Source organism: Helianthus annuus, chromosome 6 (genome assembly GCF_002127325.2).
Source record: "Helianthus annuus cultivar XRQ/B chromosome 6, HanXRQr2.0-SUNRISE, whole genome shotgun sequence".
NCBI lineage: Eukaryota > Viridiplantae > Streptophyta > Magnoliopsida > Asterales > Asteraceae > Helianthus > Helianthus annuus.
The window spans coordinates 4,773,134-4,783,921 of NC_035438.2; the positions used below are offsets into that span (position 1 = coordinate 4,773,134).

The window sequence follows — 10,788 nt, forward strand, 5'->3', positions numbered from 1 at the left end:
ATGCATTAATTAAAGTAAAATTTAAAATTTAATGTTGGATCATCTTTTTCAAAAATAATAACTAGAAGATAATTTATAAAGGCTGATAAATAATAACTAGAAGATAATTTATAAATTACCCCCTTATAATTGATAAATTTCAAAAATACCCATAATAAGGTATAAACTAACTTGGTTAGGTTAAAAATAACCCATAATAAGATATAAAGTAACTTGTTAGGTATTTGGATGAAAATGACAAAAAGTTACAAACGTTGGGGGCAAAATGGTATAAAACCTTCATTTTGGACGAAAATGGCAAGTGTGCCCAAACCTCAGGGGCGAAATGGCAATTAACTCAAAAAAATATATCCCCACCAGTTCAATTATTTTATAAGTTTACAATCACATGCTATAAGGTGATTCAAACAAACGAACACAAAACTACTACTCTATTACAAATTTTAAAAAAACTTAAAACTTAAGTTGCTAACGCATTAAAACTCATAAGCAGCTCCTTGTGTTCTTTGTTTTCATAAATCACGATTAGGCCTAATCTTACTTAGCCTGATTTTTCAAACTTGTATTTCCATCCCCCTTAAACTCGGCTTCAATAACATGTACTTCAGTCGAAGGAACCATTCCTAACTTGTTCCCGAAAAACTTTAACCAACTGAACCGTTTTCAGAGTTAACAATAATAGAAGTAGCACTCGCCGCATTTCGACCGGGTAAACCTTCACATAAAGTTTAAAAACACACCATAGGCCATCTTACAAATTACCTATTTCAATTTAAAAAATGAATCACAATTTATGTTGATTACCTTCTTCTTTGAACCTGGAACAAAGCTGGATAGCCCCAAAACATCTCTCAAGTTTGTATAAAATATACCTTGTAGTTTACACCATTGTGAGATGACTTGCCAAACCACCTGCGCGAAACCACATGAATGTGCAGATTTATTTGTTTTAGTGCAGCGAAAGTAGAAAGCCTTTTCATTAAAGCCCTCTACATGATCACTCCCACCTTTTTAGGAACCCAATTGTTCCTAGTTGGATTAGCCGACTCAATGAACACCAACTTGCTAAATAATCAAATTGAACACTACTTTTGTAAAATTAACAAACAATTTACCTGTCAATGAACAAATTGATAAAAAAATTTGATTCGTTATTTAGATGCTGCTAAGAACGGCCGCTTCCGTGCCGGTTGCTAATGTGGCTCATATTCACTCACACTACTAAACACACAAAGTAAAACCTAAATTTACACATGAGATCTAATTATATACATTTTCATTTAAAATTAAGAGCATAGAACTTGAAACAAACTCACTGTTGGATTTATGTTACTTATCCCCCATGTTTTAGTGTAATAGATAACCCTAACTTGATCCATAAAATCTTAACAAAAAACAAATTAAATTCATTTCAAAATCATGATTCAAGAACATCATACAGAGAGAAGACGTACCTGGGTGCCATCAGAGGGCGGAGTCACAGTTGGATGATGAGGAAGAACATGGAAGACCACCTAAAATAAGATAGACTGAACATTTGCCCTTATAATCTAAACTTTGGAATAAAATATGTTAGTTCAGCTAACATGTTTTCTTTTAAGCTAATATTTGTTTAGGTAAAATGTATAAGGAGACCACCTACCTATTTAACTTTTTTCATTAAGGCCTTACAACTATTAAAACTAATTTAAAAATCACCCATACATGTACCTGATTTCATTTATACCAGATTCAACAAACAATAGGCTGGATAACGAATATAAACTTTACAAAAAGTTAAAACTTTTAGTTTCCTTTCCATTCCGTTAAGTTATCGGAAAAAGCAAAGGATTCAACATATTTTTTGGCTAGATTTGGTATAAACGAAACTGGATGCATACTTGGGTCGCCTATAGAGGATTTTTAATAGTTGGGTAGCCTTAATGAAAAGCTTGAAAATTTGGGTGGCCTCTTTATACATATCATTCGTTCTACTAATTTGATCCATTAGAGATAAAAACAACCTAACCTAGCCCATTTATAAGCATTTAAGTCGAAGCTGCTACGTCTACTACATTTCCTCATATTCTTGAGCCGAAAAAGAAAACTAATGGATATTACTATATACCTGTGTACATCAACAGACACACATGTGTGCCGTTGCGGAACATTTCAGGAAAAAGTCCATTTTTTTGTTGCTTCTTTAAGCACTCTTCCAACTTTTTACTTTTGTCCTAACCACCGAAAAGCTGCTAGAAGCGTGTTGTAAAATCTTAACCCTAAACCAAAACCTTTAGTGTTGAGTTTGTAAAAAATATACTCCACCATTTGCCAATTAGAAGCATCATCGTAATCTCCCTAATCATCTGGCCAATAACCTCATGAATATTTGATGAATCACACCTTATCATCTCATCCAACAACTTATGGGCATCATCCCACCAGGATACATAATTGACCCCTAATCTTCATAAACACCTTGGTCATTTACATATAATAATCAGCATGCATAAATATGATAACACGACGAAAAATTGTAATAATACAAAAAACGATCTTACATGAGACGCCCCAATAGGGGTTACGTATCTCGAGTAATCATCCCAGCCATTGGCATCCCCATCATAATCTAACATACAATTTTCATCAGAAACTTCAGTAACAACTTTTATTTTGATTGTTTTAAACTACTAAATGTGACAATTTTCAAGCAGCCACTCATTTTATAGCGAAATACATGTTACCATAACAAAATTACATCATAATAACAAAAAAATTACATGTTTTAGTTTTAATAATTCAAATTTACATTAAATTACCTCCGTAGTAATACGCAGAAGAAGCATAACCATTGGGAAAATAAGCAACAACTGGATCCATAACATACGAGATCAAAGGGGTAAGCAGCCGATTAACAGGTTGACTTACATCATTCCCATTGTCCCCTGACTCAATAAAAGGCCGCAAAGGTACATTAACCGCATGATTAGTAATCCAATAAATAAATAACTACCAATTAACAGAGAAATTAGCATATATTACAACATATGGTTAGTTCTCACCTTCTTAGCAGGTTTTGAAACTCATTGAGATCCCAATGATAGTTTTTCAACAAATCGGCAACTTCTATAGAAATAATAAAGAAAAAAAAGATAACTTTTAATTACTTCACCTTCTTTTCTTTAACAAAGAATGGTAGAACTAAAAAGCCCTTTATAAATAAGTTTTCATACATGTTTAATTGTTTATTAGTTCATATTCCAACAAATTGATAACCAGTCAATCCTAAAATTTATTTCAAAAAAAGCAAATTAGCTATCCCCAATCAAAAGATAGTTAATGAGGAATGATAATCTGCTCGTGCCCTTGCCGACCATTACAGTATAATCGGAAGACTTTTCAACACAAAGGACCTTGGAAATCTACAAATATAACCATTTTAACACATTCATTTGGGATAAACCTAACTAGTGACAACTATATAATTCAAAATCTACCAGTAGCACACCTCTAAAGCCTTGTAAATTTCAGCCTCACTCGTGGCTGCATCCTCAACATTTATAGTAAGCCTAGGAGGAGCCTTGCTTACGCAATGAATCTTGCACACTTGAACTTCAACCTATGAATTTTGAAATTTCAATTACATGATATCTGTCAATTCATAATCTAATATAATAGAATAAATATAACACTTGTTCAGTAACAAATATTTGTCAAACCCTTTCAGTAATACAACTCGTATTGAACTACATTCAACACAAATATAGCCACAATTATCCTGCAATATGTTATTTGTACATATTGTAGGATAATTTAGAGATTAGACAAATGAAACAATTTCGGACTGACATTCGGGCACAAATCCATAGCATTTGGCGCCTTCAAGACAGCAGCCATCACATCATCAAACCATTTCTGAAACGGTTGAGAAACAAAACCCCTCATTTGATACACAATTCGACCATTTAAAATTTTGGCCAGCATCAAATGGTATGTTTCCAACTGCAAAATAATAATAATAACCAACAGTTAATAACTTCAAGATTATAAGAATATATCACCCAAATCCACTTATTTGTCTTTATAAGCTTACTCGTGTTAACATACCTGAAGACAGTTAAAAACTGGTATTCTCAATCACAATAGTAAACCCACAAATACTGGCAATGATGTATAGCATTATTGATCACAAAAATAAGAATATTCAGAATTACTTCGATTTCCCCCCATCAAGGCTTTTGAGCTGGGTGCATATATATAATAGATATATATATATATACACAAAACTTGCAATCCCACTTGTAACCGACTTTCACCTTCTTTTCAACATATTCATGTGTGCTTTGTCTTTGACTTTGATAGGTTGTCAATACCCTAACAAAAAAAAGTGGAAATTATCAAATATAAAATGTTATATCCACTTGATATATGTCAGTTTACTCCGAACTAAGTTGAAATCCTAACTAAACTTGACCCGTAATTGAGCCAAATTCCAAAACTACCCTTAGATAGTAACTATTTACTCCAGACATAATTGGACACCAAACAATCTAACTCTAATTTAGATTGGTAACAATTCAGTCAATTGGACACCAAAAACAATCTGACTCGAATTTAGATTGGTAACAACTCAGTCAAAGTTCGGTATCTTCGAAATAAACTCATGTATCTGTTAACGGGTCAAAATATATAAATTTTGTAAAATCGGAGTCGGATTTTTAACGGGTCAAAATATATAAATTTTGATCAAAATATGTCCGCATTCAAAAAGCACGCCTCATACATGCGTCTTATGCCAATTTTTTGCCTGATAAGCACGCCTCACGACCACTTTACGTACAACACTCACCTTACTTACACAAAAGCGATAGTGGTTGTATCTGGGTTGCCTTGCGCCAAGGCGCGCTTTTCAAAGTCAAGGCTAAAACTATCAAACCCGCCTTACCTACACAAAAGCGATGGAAGTTACCTTGCTCCTAGGTGTGTTTTTAAACCAAGGCTAAAACTGAAGCGGGTCAAATAGGCCCGAAGGTTGAAATTACCCTACACACTCACTCAACCAAGATAATCTAGTCCAAATCTCTTTAGCAAACACACAATTAACAAAACAATTTGAAACGAAGAAAAAAAAATTATGGCTGCATGTATTTTTCTTACAAAAAGTATCTTAATGTTCCAGTTACACAAACAAAGTACCTCCAACAAACTTTCTGCTTTCAATCATAAGGCGTCGTAAGTGCATTTTTTACCCGCAACAGAAGCAAAGTCCAATACAATATGTTTTTATCTTGCTGCCACAACCACCACCGTTGACCTGAATACCCGTTCGTACACCACTGTCACACAGCTCCAACGACGGAACGCTAGTCGCGTCACCACCGGGACTTCCTTGCATGGGTGTGGTCATTCGTACGCCACAACAATGCTAACAAAATTGAGATCAGAATAAGCAAAACATAGAGGTTGTAGTTTAAAATGAATTTGTAGATGTGATTTTACTATTTTAAAACAAAAAATACTTTAAAATAAACTAAAAAGGCTTTGAAAATATAGTCCAACCATCAATCCGGTTCGCCGGTTCAACAACCAGCATAGAAGGCGGTTCAAGAGTACTTGACTGGGCTGCTTGTGTAGCTAGTTTCCGCTCCGACTGGCCAGTAAGATTTGGTACTGTGCTTTTATGCAGAACTGGTTGTAAGTCATGCTTTGAAAGTGATGGATGTCATATGCACATGTGTCAAAAAAGCCATTTCTATAACCAAACTATTGATCAGCCTATATTAATGCCAAACTGCAAAAGGTTTCGAAGACAGAATGAGACAAAAGTTAAACATAGTATTTTTCTATACGGAGTTTTTTACACTAATTCTACAATATTTTTCACATTGGTTTTTTATTTATAGATGGTATCTATTATACATCTTGATGCCAATATAAGCTCCTTTAAAATGTGAAATACAATTTTATTTGAAAATTAGATTGTTTGACTTTCAGAAGTCAACTTGTGTTCTCGGAACAGAACAAACCATGTTGCTTCTATGTTATTCTTCCCATGAAAATAATTTATTTATAGTGCATGACCTACCAAACAAACTTTTTTCCTCACGCCTTGCATGACCAACCACGGTCCCTAAGCATCATATATTCAAGTCGAGTTCATTTTGAACGAAATACCATTATCAAAGATAAAAAGCGGGTTCGAAAAGCTCCCTACATAAACATGCCCATTCTCTGCAGCAACATATAAAGAAGTATCCCCTTATTGATAGATCACCTCCTCTACAAGCATCAAGTCCAAGACTTTGAAGGATTTCTATGACTTTTTATTCATAAAAGATAATATCTTAACAATATAGTACCGTAAGAGGCAAAGATTGTGAATATGTGGAAACTCCAACCACAAAAGCTTTAGCCATTTTCTCAAATTCAACATTTAAACTTCATTATCAAATCCCGCTGGTTAACTCCATGTATCTAAAATCAAATGAAAAAATAGAAGTTGCAAAACGCAAACTAAATAATACATTCTGAACCATAATCAAGAAGTTAACTGAGATATATAAATAGCATTAATTATATTTTACCTGTTTATAAGTTGAGGAGTTGAAGCACGAACAGGAGGGAGTGGATGATGAGAATCTTGTTCATTTACAACTTCCATTTTCTCCTCAAGTTTTCAGCTTTTTAAAAAACCCAATATAATACATCTAAAGCGTCTTCTGACCTTTTTTCAACAGTTCATATGTCTAAAAGTAACAAAAAAAAATGTCAAAATCAATCCTAAATTCATAGAAGCTAACAGCTAATGGTGCTTTCGGGTGTCCAAAAAATGACCCATGATCTTTACGCCTTCCACCTAAGCTGCGCAGAAAAGGCCCAAAGCCAATCCCAGGGAATAGTGTCGCGCTTCCCATGATGATAATGAAAGAACCCATGATAAGCTTATCAATTAACAACTATAATGTGCATTTAGCAAATAGTTTGAACTTATAACATATGTTACCTTGTAAAGAGGAATGTTTTTGACACTCGCTCCCGCTTTGCAGCTGTAAGAGACACCGCCAGAATGGCATTTGCGCCAAGCTAAACAACAAAGTGATTCATTCGTAAGTATGATTAATGTCGAATTTGTGCAAGAAAAGAAATCGATTTAACGTTTCGAACTATACCTTTTGCTTGCACCAACCCCGCTCATTTTTGGTTCCATCTAGTTCCTGCACCATGTAATTGTCTATACCAGTTTGATCAGTCGGGTCCTGTAAAATAATTTAAATAAACATGCATTCGAATCATGCACATTTTATGATCCAAAACATTGTTTTTATGGTCCCTAAAGCGGAAAATAACAACACTGAAATTGACATCAAGGGGATAAGTTTTAAAAGCATGGATGTAATAAGATTAGCATAGTATAAATAGGTAGCATAATTAGAGGGGTGGAATATCTCAAGCAGCATGTAATTATAACCAAATACAACACACACAATATCTCAAGCAGCATGTAATTAAAATAATTAGCAGCTACAAATTCTATTTCTTATACATTTATACATATCAGGTTGATCTTCTGAAAAAAAACATATTAAATATTTAATAAGAAAAGAACAGAGAAAACAAAGCCCCAATTTCCAACAATAATGTCATCATCGAGCATCTTAATCCACACCCAGCCCTTCAACAATAAGTATAACTATTGAAAAAGATACTTCAATAAACGTATAAGCTTGGTCTAATCATTGTCATCGGAGTCTATGGTTAAAAAAGAACATTTTCTATTTTGTATAGACAGAGACAAACATAAAAACACACACATATATACACACACTTGAGAATCTTTAATTACATTCATTTTGAAATAGTAACTGATAGGTAGTTGTAATGACATTCATTTTGAAATATTAACTGACTATAGGTGGTTGTAACAATATATCATCCGGTTTCATTTGTTGATTTGTCTATATAAAGATCATAATGAATAAAGTCACCCAAACTAAAAGTCAAAAGAACATATCCGCTTTCTTTGTTAAATGTTTTGGTGGTGAGACATCCATTTGAAAACCTTTTGGTGATGAATTACGGCAATTTGAGTTGGCAAGCTCTGTACTGGCTACATCCCCGTTACCAGTCCATATGAGCCTCAGGTTGGTTTCAAATTGCTATGGTTCATCCATTATACACAAAAGCACCAATATAACTTGTAACCCAACAAATCTTAGCCCCAAAATCAGCATTCTTACCTTGATTTTAGTTGGATTTGAAGTCCCAAACAACCATGTTAGACACCAGCTCTTAGTCAGACTCGGATATAACACCGGATCAGTCCAAATGTCTCTTCAAAAAACCTGAAAACACATAAAGGAATAACCAAATCAGACCTATAACAGGCATGTTAAGACAACAACTCTAAGAAACTTACATGAAAAAAAAACATCATTAATAAACAAAAAATGAGAAAAACTATCACAAAAAATGTCCCAACAAATTTCAATAAAATTGTTACCGGTACCTGAAAGTTGAGGTGGTTTGATTTCTATTAGTTGATGCGGCTCCATAATAAGATTAGATGAACTTGTGTAGGAACTTGTCCCGTTTTCTCTCTTAGATTGTTGAGAGAAAGCCGCTAGGTTTGTTTACCAACACTTGATTCAAGTTTCAAGTTGTCAAACCACTAAAAACGAACTGTATAAATATTGAACCGAGGGAGTCTACTCCCTTTGATATTTCCACTATGTATGAACACGCTGAACACTTTAATCCAGTGTCTAGGAAATCAAGTCAAACCAAAAGGACATCAAGCTCATAATTGCTTACCTAGATACACTTGTTTCCTACTATCCCTACAAACAAATCATTAAAAGTAGAACATAATTAAATATAACAAAGTTAGAAATTAAGACATAAGTAATACATAATGATTTGTAAATTCCAAAGTCCAAGAATACTACAAAAAATAAAAAAATAAAAAAATAAAAGAAACCTGCATAGCCCAGACTGCATTCTTGCTTTAGACATTGCTGCATAAACAACCTGACAAAGAATATGTTAATTCTTTAAAATCCGCATAGCAATACGGGCATGGAAACCTGGGTCGTATCTCTTCTTCAACCGATCTGAAAAAACAACAAATCAGACCAAAACGATGAGTAAACAACATCCAAGATCGTCAAATCGCTAATATCCATACATAAAAATCCAAACTTTAACAACAATTTCATAACAATAAGCAAAAACGACGACTAAATAACATCAAAGATTGTGAAATCGCTAATACCCATCAAAAAAATCTAAACTTTAACAACAATTTCATCAGAATAAGCAAGAACTATTGACAAAAATCAATATACCTAAGTTAAAGAATATGTTAAAATTAGAAAAGATTATAAATGATTCGTCAAGAAATAATACCGATAAGGTTCTATAATCAAACCGGCAACATAAGAATACGTGCTGCTGGTGTTGTCGATCAACATCTTGATACCTTCGATTGTCGATCAACATATGTTAAAATCAGCTGACATTTAGAGTTGTGATTGTAATATGATTGAAACAAATTTGGGGATGAGGCGACGATCGATAAACCGTGTGTAAAGGTAATGAAGAGAAATAAGATTTAGGGTTTCTGAATGGAGAAGGAAATAAGCGTGTGATTGAGGAAATAGGAGGAAACGAACTTGGCGCTCAAAAACTAATTTTCTGGCTTCAGAGGAATGCCACGTCATACAAAAAAAAGTCAAAGTTATTTTGCTTTAGTATAATAGATAGATATAGCTTAATATCTTACCCTAATAACTTGGGGGCTACCTTCTTGAAATCTTTCAAAATAGGGGTTGCCACCCATGGTAAGGGACATGTGTGTGTGTTTTTGTTTTTTCTTTGGGTGGGGTTAGTAGATTTTGCATGGTTTTTCGGGTTTTTTTATAACTGTTTTTGCAATTGGGTGATCCACTATCTGAGATAGCCAATGTGGTGGGAATTTGGCACGGGTTCCAGATGGTAGTGAGGTGGCTAGGATGATGTGGCGAAATCAACAGATCTAATATCTCAATATTGGATGTGCATGTTGACATGGATCTAATCCTAGGAGGCATGTGCAGTATCGTCCTGATAATTCAAGTGTCATGTACGACTTGGGAAAAAGGCCCTTAAACCCTAATGAATTATATAAACTATTTTTTTAAACATGGATTAACGTTATAGAAATAAACATACAAAAGCATACAAAAGCATAGTTTTATAATGAAATACCGTAAACGCTTTTGACTGTAACTTTTTGCTCACTATATTCACCAGGTTTAATACTTGATACCAGATGACAATTGATACCAAAAAAATCAAATTCATCGGCTTTTTACTCTAACCTTTTTGCTCACTAGTGAATTTTCTTCCCTTGCAATTGAAGCACCATTAGCTTTATCTCCAACGTAAAGCTTCTCGTACATCGACAATTTGCATTTACTAGCCTGAACACTTTCGACATGACTTTCCCAACGAGTTTGAGATGATGACTTAAGACTTCAAGCTTAAATATTTTCTTTAAAAATTTGCAACAGAGTAACAAAATTTGAAAATATAGTATAAATACGTTGGATCTATCCAAAAAAAAAAAAAAAAAAAAAAACTCTTTTCTTTTACACAGTTGTTAGTCATATCACATAATGTAAGATTAAGAGAATGGCAACCACAAGGAGTATAAAATACTCTAGGATTATCTTTTAAAAAACTCGTATGTACTCCTTGTCGTTTTCGTTTCATGTTTGCTCCACTGTTATAACCTTGACCACGTAAACCATCAATTTTAGGACTCCTCAA

The 10,788-nt window shown here is 33.8% G+C and overlaps 1 long non-coding RNA gene across 2 annotated transcripts; it reads right to left on the reverse strand.

Annotated features, from left to right (window-relative positions):
• Positions 1-356: 356 nt before the first annotated feature.
• Positions 357-9,634, reverse strand: LOC110884912. Of its 2 annotated transcripts, none has more exons than XR_004859901.1 (20): positions 9,385-9,634; positions 8,957-9,089; positions 8,486-8,816; positions 8,217-8,321; positions 7,149-7,235; positions 6,983-7,062; positions 6,564-6,725; positions 6,339-6,453; positions 6,065-6,210; positions 5,539-5,770; positions 5,176-5,404; positions 4,087-4,353; positions 3,488-3,981; positions 3,042-3,105; positions 2,799-2,924; positions 2,541-2,608; positions 2,108-2,457; positions 1,455-1,514; positions 805-912; positions 357-715 (listed from the first exon to the last, which is right to left on the reverse strand). It is a non-coding gene; the product is annotated as an uncharacterized LOC110884912 (long non-coding RNA). The 2 variants fall into 2 exon arrangements; XR_004859902.1 differs by having other exon boundaries at positions 6,065-6,258.
• Positions 9,635-10,788: the final 1,154 nt, after the last annotated feature.